The sequence below is a fragment of the Sylvia atricapilla genome, chromosome 6 (assembly GCF_009819655.1).
Source record: "Sylvia atricapilla isolate bSylAtr1 chromosome 6, bSylAtr1.pri, whole genome shotgun sequence".
NCBI classification, from domain to species: Eukaryota; Metazoa; Chordata; class Aves; order Passeriformes; family Sylviidae; genus Sylvia; species Sylvia atricapilla.
In genome coordinates, this window is record NC_089145.1 from 37,920,354 (window position 1) to 37,929,312 (window position 8,959).

Genomic DNA, 8,959 nt, shown 5'->3' on the forward strand with positions numbered 1-8,959 from the left:
GGCCGTGGGTGGACTTGCATCATGTTACTCAGCTAAAAATCTTGTCCACAAAAATCACAAACAGAATAACAGAAGAGGCCTCCGGGCAATTTTTTTTTTTTTTTTTTTTGTGTGTGTGTGTGTGTGTGTTTCTGTATGCAATTTCTGCTAGTTCTCACTTTTAATTATCTAAATGACACTTTCCACTGATGTTCTCTCCAGTAGGATCACTGTGGGCATAAAAAGCACATTTCCTTAAGCATTGCTTGTGTCTCAGGATTGTGAAGTGCCAAGGTAGAAGAAGCAAGTTTCTTTTATGGCATCTGCCCATGTCAGCTCACCTTTAATCCTTGTGATGAGAAACACTCAAACTTTGTAATGATGACTGGTAAATCTGAGTGAATGAACAAGAGAGCAACAATACCATTCACTGACTTATTTTTCCAAATAACTGGAACAGTTTAGAAAATTATTCAGCTTTTTTTTTTTTTCCTTCGGTTTGCCCAAAATATTTTCATTTTCATCACTTTAGCTGTGCTCTTTATCTGCTTGCAGAGCTGTGATGTTGGAGTTTGACAACTCCCTGCCTTTTCATGGCCAGACACAAGGAAGCTGAGATAAATGGAAGGGAAAAGTTATATTTTGTGATAATGTGGTGTCCCCCACAGCACACACCTGTCTGCCCACTGAATATTCCCTCATTTGCCTGTGAGACATCAGAATATATCTGGAGCCAGATGTTGCCTTTAGCTGCAAAGTCACAAGACAAAGCCAGGCTCGGTTGTCAATTTTAAAAAGTACAGATGTCGTTTACTGGAGACCTGCTCAAAGAAAACTTATTCTTGTATGATAAGTGGAAAACTCGATGTTTAAAGTGTCCATTTAAAGCAAGTTTTTCATAGCTGAGAATGTAGCCGTTGAACAATTTGCACTTAAGTAGTTCCTTTTCTCTCTCTCTCTCTCTCTTTTTTTAATCAGGATTGCAGTTTAAATTTTTTCAAGATGGACTTTTCTAGGTTTTGTCAAAAATATTGAATGACAAAAAATGTCAGTTTTTTCAGCTTTCAAGGTTAAAAGCTTGTTTTCTTTTTCATGTAAAACATTTCTATCAGCACATTTCAGCACGTTACCACTGGTATGTCACCAGATTGTCTTGCAGAAGTTTGAGTTTAAAAAGGGTTTAAAATTTACTGGTGATGGAAAAAGTCAAGAAGATTTCACTCAAAGAATATTTTGTCTTTAACAGTGCAGAGCCCCACTACTGTCTTGTCTTTTCAAGCCAATTTCTGTGAGAGATGCTTGGAACTTGTATTTTTTAGTTTTTATGCAGAAATTCTGTTTTCCAGGCCAAATTGGACAGGGTTTGGAGGAATCTGGGATGGTGGAAAGTGTCCCTGCCCATGACAGGGGGTGGAATGGGATGGATCCCTTCCAACTCAAACCATTCTGGAATTCCGTGATGCTGAGATTGGAAAGATGACTGGATCTATTCCTTATCCAACCCAACCACACCGAGAGAGAAGGAAGTGTCCCTTTTCTCTCCTCCCTGCTCTGGTCCAGGGGCAGGAGATACCTTTGGACCAGGTGAGCAGCCGGATGAGGTGTGGGAGGCTGCACTTCCACACACCTTTCCCTCTGCAGGACCTCCCAGGATGGAAAAACGTCAGGAACAATTCTGAAGAACAGTGATTTATTCTCCACTTTCAAGTGATACTCTGAATCTTTTGAAGCAAAAAAAAGCTTCTTTTTGAAGCAAAATAGGTGGTTATTTTTTTTGTGTGTGTGTTGTTTCTTTTTTTTTCCCAGGGATTCCCCAAGTGGATGGCTGTCAAAGATTTTAATATACTGCAGGCACAGCAGCTAATTCTCAAATCTCTTGCAGAAGGATCTTACAGAGGGAAGCTAGGATGCAAATCCTTTTGAAGGCTTTTTCCATTTTGAAACCTATAAATAGGAAAGTAGGGCAAAATGACTTTGACAAGTTTAGACCTCACCTTCCTTAATTACTCTCTTTGGATCAACAACCTGACTGCAAATGCTTATCTGCTCCCACATTACGCACAGGTTTGGAGTTTATTTTTTAAGAATAGTGCATGACAATTCTGCATAATATTTTTAATACCCCTAGCCTCCAGAGATTTCCATATTCTGGTCCATCTTTACATTTATAATTGATATAAATGGTGAACAGGGCCGATTGCTTGAATTGTCCTTTCACTGTTAGAAGTCTATTTATTCTTTGAGAATACTTATTTTTCCTCCTAATTCTGTTTTTTCATTTTGTCTGCCTTTTTTTAAAAAAATGTAAATGTTTCAATTGAATGTGCTTTGCTTCTGCTTAGTAATAATTGCTAATATAAACTGTGAGCTATAAATAAATCAGTTGCATGGGTGCTGGTTTTATACATGTCTAAAACAAGGCTTTAAAATGAAGTCCTGGTCACCCTTCTATAATGTATAATATTGTTTTAATAAATAAGATAAATGATGATCCTTGTGAGTCCCTTCCAACTCAGAATATTTTCTGGTTATTTCCTATTTCTGTGACTTGCATGTACACAGTGTAAGGAAGAAGGTGGTTTGTGTCACTTTACATACAGCACACATGAAAAATGACAAAATTATGCTAAATACTGTATTTGATTATGTGACAAGATCTGAGACATGGTTATTTTAGGGTGATTTATGCTTTTCTGTGGGGTGTAAATCATGTTAATTTAGTACAATATTAAGTCTTGCCTCATTTATCATGCCAATATCCAGCCTTGATGAACACAGGAGAAATGCTGAGTGAAGGGGGGAATGTTTTGGGAGCTGTGTGGTGATCCGGCTGTGAGGCCAGAGCTGGAGGAGCCACCACATAAACTTACCATCAACAGGTCTCTGTGTAGGAGAGCAGTTCAGTGCTCCAGGTATGGAATCATCAGATTCCAGTCCTTCTCCTTCCTCAAATCAGGAATAATGTGGCAGCAGGAGCAGGGAAGTGATCCCTGCCCCATGCTGGGCACTGCTGAGGCCATACCTCAGGTGCTGTGTCCAGTTCTGGGCCCCTCAGTTCAGGCAGGTCACTGAGGGGCTGGAGCATGTCCAGAGAATGGAATGGAGCTGGTGAAGGGTCTGGAGCACCAGGAATGGCTCAGCCTGGAGAAAAGGAGGCTCAGGGGCAACCTTCTGGCTCTGCACAAGTCCCCGAGTGCAGCCATAGGGGATCAGGCTCTGCTCCCAGGGAACAAGGGGCAGGACAAGAGGACACGGTCCTAAGGTGTTCGAGGGGAGGATTAGGTTGAACATTAGGGATGAATTCTTCACAGAAAGAGTAATTAGACATTGGCATAGACTGCCTGGGGAGGCAGTAAAATCCCAATTCCCGGAGGTGTTTAAGGAAAGGCTGGACATACCCCTCAGCGCCATGGCCTGGTTGACAAAGTTGGTGTTCAGTTCATGGGTGGGAGTCGATGATCTCAGAGCTGTTTTCCAACCCAATTGATTCTGTGTGATTCTGTGATTCTCTGCTATCTCCCTGGCATGCAGCACCTGGGGACAGTGGTGTGTGTGAGAGCTGCCACATGGAACAGTGGGGATTTGACAGCCAGTGAACCAGGATTGAGACATGGGAATCATCTAAGCTTTGGTGGCTAAGGTAGACACCAGAAGGATCAGTTTGTAGAAGTGCCTGCCTCTCTCTCTTTCACACACTTCGTTTATTGACAGGAGCTGCAGATAAATAGCTCAAAGAGAGACATCTCCATTTTGGATATTTGTGTTGGCTCATGAGGCCCGCTGTGCTAGGCCATAACTCACTCCATGCATCCATCTATCCAAATTCTTAACAAGAGCTGCAGGGCTGGAGGATTGTTCCCTTAGTCCTCTTCAGGAGGCATTTAATCTTTGTCCTATGTGCTCAGGGACTGTGGTTTTGTCTGTTTTCCTGTTATCTTTCAGCAGGTTTTGTTGCCATTCCTCATGCATTGTGTTTCTTCTTCTTTGCAAGAAGAAACAGCCTCAAGCTGTGCCAGGGGAAGTTTAGATTGGAGATTAGGAAATATTTCTTCACCAAAAGGATTGCCAAGCACTGGCACAGGCTGCCCAGGGCTGTGGTGGAGTTATAATTTCTGAGGGGATTTAAAAAATGTGGATGTGGCACTTGGGGACAGGGGTTAGTGGTGGCCTTGGCAGTGCTGAGGGAGTGGTTGGACTTGGTGATCTTGGAGGGCTTTTCCAACCTAAAGGATTCTATGATTTTATGATTCATTTTATGAGTCTTGCCCTTATACTTGCTGGTGTTTCCCATTAGACCAAGGCATTCTTATGGGCTGGGAACTTCTAGGCACTTTATCTGACTCAACCAGTTTCCAGTTCACCCCTTTACTTCATTGTGCAGAGAGTCACATCTAAAACTTGGTATGCACTGGAGGAGGACAGTGAGCTCAATACTAAACAGATTTGCATCATAATTTTTAAGTCAAAGTATGTTCCAGTGAGGAATCATCTCTGGCCACAGCTGCGTTTCTGTGAGTGCAGAGGGACTTTACAGAGCTTACAGAAGAGAGCTTGCATGTCCAAGAGGAGCATCCACTGCCAGCTCTAATTCTGTGCTGTCCCATGCCATAATTGCACATAGTTTGAGAGTTTGTCCACTCTAAATGATTCTGGAATCTCCAAGTGTTGCAAACACTTGGATCTATAGCACTGAATTTGTTGACAGTTGTATAAATAATAGCACTATTTACCTTCAGTTCTTTGAAGGATTCTAGTACCAGTTACCACACTCAAGGTCTTAGTCCAAGCTCCATCAGTTGTTTTACTGCTCATGAGGTTTGCTAAATGTTGTCTGCCAAACTGTTTTTTAAGCTCCTGATGCTATCTCGTATTACAAAGCGTTAAGGCAGCTAGCTGGCTTTTAATTAAAATATTTTAGAGGAAATACATAATAACCATCACTACCAGATATTTTCCTTGTTGTTCTGATTTTATTTCTTCAATGTGCTGTTTTTTAAAACAAGCAGTTCAGTTTATTATTCACAACAGGGCTCTGTACCACAGGAAGAAGTTCTACTCATCCATTAGATCATTGGTGCCCCCAGTCTACTGGTCCCAAAACAACCAGTCAAAACCAGTGGATCTCAATGATTAAGGTGGATTTTGAACCAAGCTTTAGCATTTTCTGATTTTTCACCTCTGTCTTTTTTATGTTAGAGCCTCTGATGCTGAACGTGTGGCAGCCAGAAAACAACACTCAGGGCAAAGCAGGAGAATGTAAAGATTTCAAACAGTATTTGTGCCACACAGTGGTAACTCTGACCCATATTTTCTGTGTAGCTCTGTACTTCCTTGTATATGAGCAAGACACATTTCTGGGGAGGTCAGAAACCTCGTGGAAAGGTCCTGAGCTCGCAGAAGAGCCGAGTATTGAGGATGTCTGTCTGTCTGTCTGTCAGTAGCATGGCTGAACACATGCACACAAGCTGCTGTGCCCATAGAGAAAGCAGAGCTGGATGGATCTGCTCAGTCAATGAGTATGGATGTCCCTGAAGGTGCAGTGGGGATGCAGAGCCTTAAACATTGACATTTAGCCTATAACTCCCTTTTAGGGGTTGTTTTGTGAGCTCCTTAAAGCACAACCTTTGCAGGCTGGAAGTTAAAGGTGAAACTCCCTTGGCTCCCCTGACCCTTCCTCATGGAGTTCTGTGAGCAGAGTGTTCAGCAGATCTCTCTCTCTGTTACTGAAGCAATCTCTGACATCTCTGATCTTTTTTTGGGTGTTTTGCAGCTGATGCAGATGTGGAAAATGCATGGAACAGTTCCTGAATTCCCACTAGTGGGAAGAGAACAGATTTAAATATAAATTGTACATAATGTAGGAGAGAGGTGTTCACTAAATATAGATATATTGAACAGCTCTGATAAATCAATGGTGTTGCCTTTGACAAGGCCAGCACAGAAAACCCTTCCATGGCACGACCTGTTCTTATCCCAAAAGTTTGGAAGTGCTCCTAGGAGTAGCATAAGCCAGCCTCTGCTCTTCTGGGTTGCATTTGGTGTAGATACTGGAAATATGAAATGTTTCTGGTTAACTGAACCAAGTCAGAGGCATTTTTCTCTAATTTTTGAGATAGGCATGCCCTTGTGCTGCATTTGCTCCCTTTTGTTTTCTATACGCAGAAGCTGTGGCCACAATTTTGTTTTCCTAATTTTCTCTGATTTTAGTAGCTCTTGATTGCGATGCCCCTGCGTAATCGTTCAAGGTAGATTGTTAGTGTAAGCTGCATTGCAAGGTCTGCCTCTATTCAATGTGTTGCTGGCTATAACAGAGGCCCCAGACTAAGGTCAAAATTATTATGTGGAGATTAAACTGTAGAATTTAATTATGTATTCTGTTGCTCCTAGTACATTTATTAATTTAGCAGTACAAACTGACTGGAGCTAAACAAGCAGGGCTGATTAATTTGCAAAGACATCTAGGTAACAGATTGTGATCAAAGTGGAGACCTGATCCTGTTAGATTGAAATGTGTTGTTTTGTGCTACATGAAGGACATAGAGCAGCATGGTTTATCTTTATCAATGCTTTCCTCTGAAGGAAAGGAACAAGCTTGCAGATATAATCAGCGCTGAGGCAATGCCACTCAATAATTACCCACTGTCTCATCATAATCCCGGAACTAAGCCCCTGCCCAATCCATCTGGGACACTTTTCCATCTATTGCACAGCTCAAGAATACGTGTGTAAGCTATTACCTCTGGTCGTGCTATCTGTCCCCTGAGTAAAGATTCATAGCAGTGACCAATTATGTTGCAGGGGGCTTCTCTGTCTTTGTCTGTTGGTTTGGGGTTTTTTTCCCCTCTTTTTGCCACAGAAATTGTCTCGTATTTCTTAATTATAGTAACGGCACATTAGTGCCCTGCTACACAGCTACAAAAGTGGCATTGCTTGTCACGTGTAAGCAAATGTTAAAGTAATGGGGATGTGAGAAAAGCCTGTGTTGATGTGATTGGGCATCTGAAAGCTAATTGAATGCTACAGGTGGAAGTTTCTATTCTGGGCAGGATGGGAAGGACCCAGTTTGCATGGCAACTGAGATTGTGGAAGTCCACAGCCCGAAATCTTTATTGTAGAACAAACAAACAAACAAAAAGATGGTAGGAGAACCAGTGGCCAAAGAATGGATTTGGGATAGTATCACCTCAGAAAGGATGGAGAATGGCCAGGGAGGGATTCAGCTGCGAGACATAACAATGTATCCAAGATATGGGATGGATATATGGGCCAGGTTCCCATTCTCATGGGCACAGGATGCAAAAGTGAGGTCAGCAGTGTGCCAGCAGCTACTCTGCTCTGCACCCCCAGTGCCAAGAACAAACACAAATACCCAGCCCATGGCCAAAGGTCCCAAAGTTCAAGCCAGTGTTTAAAAAGGGAGCAGAGGAGCTTCACGGAGGTCTTTGCAGGACTAAGCAGGATCAGCAGGGACAGCTGCAGGGTCTTGAAAGTCAGGACACTCATTTACCACGGATTTAAGAGGGTCTCTGGTGGTGTTCTGTGTTGATAATCTGGTGATTCTTCTTCGCTGGGCAAAGAAGAAAAGTGGAAGGAGGAAAGAGATGGCTTGAAAAGGATGAAATCCCAAATAATTGCTTTATGTGATTGCTAGAGAAAATGTTTTGTAGGCACGAATCAGATTTTCTCTCCCTAAGGCTGATCATCGTGAGAAGTTGCTCTGATGTCTCTTTGTGTCTGTTAAGTATTGGAGTGAAATGCTCTGAATCACAGCCCTGCCCAGCACTGTTATCACAGGGGATGGATTCACGAGGTGACTCTAGATGTCTTTTTGCTTGTTTCCTCTTGCGCAGCAGTGGAAGGGCACCTACACCTTTCCCTTTCCTTTCCCTTCCCTTGTGTCTCTGCTTAAAGAGTGAGCACACACATCTAGAATGAAAAGTGCAGGGTCTGATTATCTCATGGGCTGGGATTTTTTGCCCCAGTGGACCCTGGGGCTGAGAGATCCTCAAGGGTTTTGTGATCTCTATAGGCAAAGCAAGCAAAATGCAAAATGTAAGGAATTAGACATAAAACTTGAGAGGAGTGTCCTGGCTAACAGAGCAGGTCATTGATAAAACCAGGGAGTTTAATTCCAGCCTCCAAGCTTAGTCATCCCCTAAATTCTTGGAATTTAATAGCAGAAGCATTTATACCATAGGATTGCAGTGATTTTAGCAGAGGAATCTTACTCATGTATGTGTGATTCTTTTGAGTTGTGCCAGTTTACAGACAGAGCAGAGTTAAATCAAAGACACAACACTGAACTGAACTCTGAAGAGCAAAACTGAGTGAGTTTGTTTTTTCCAAAGACCAAGAGATATATCCATATTTTGGTAATCTAACAGGTGCCATTTCTTTCAAGGAGAAAGCAGAATGAGGCTGGTGGATGATAAGAAATACTAAAAAAAAAAAAAAAAAAAAAAAAAAAAAAAAAAAAAAAAAAAAAAAATCAGGTAATTTATTTTTGTGTGTCGTTCAAGGATTAATCCCCTTACTATAAATTCCTCCTGAATTATTTCCGCTTCATTCTGAAAATCTTGTCTATGGGTGAAAGCAAGCCTTTAATTTTTTTCTAGTCCAGAACTACTCACAATAAGCTTTGTTTTTTGTTGTTGTTGTTGTTTTTGTTTGTGTTTTTGTTTGTCTTTTTGTTTGTTTGTTTTTAATCTGGATACCTTTTATTCGGATACAACTATGAATAGTGCAGAACAAACATGCAGCATTTCCAAAGGACTTGTTTCTGAAGAATGAGACCTTTAGAGATCTTCAGTTTCACTACTACTATTTCTAGAATGATCTAATGGTGGAAATGTGTGTCTGGAGGAGGGGGGTAATTTTTCCTTTTCTGATTAATAACCCTGAGGCAGGGTCATCTTTAGCCATGGTCATGGGGACTGGCTAGACTGGTCCAGATGGTGCCATGTTGGCTAACTTCCTGTCA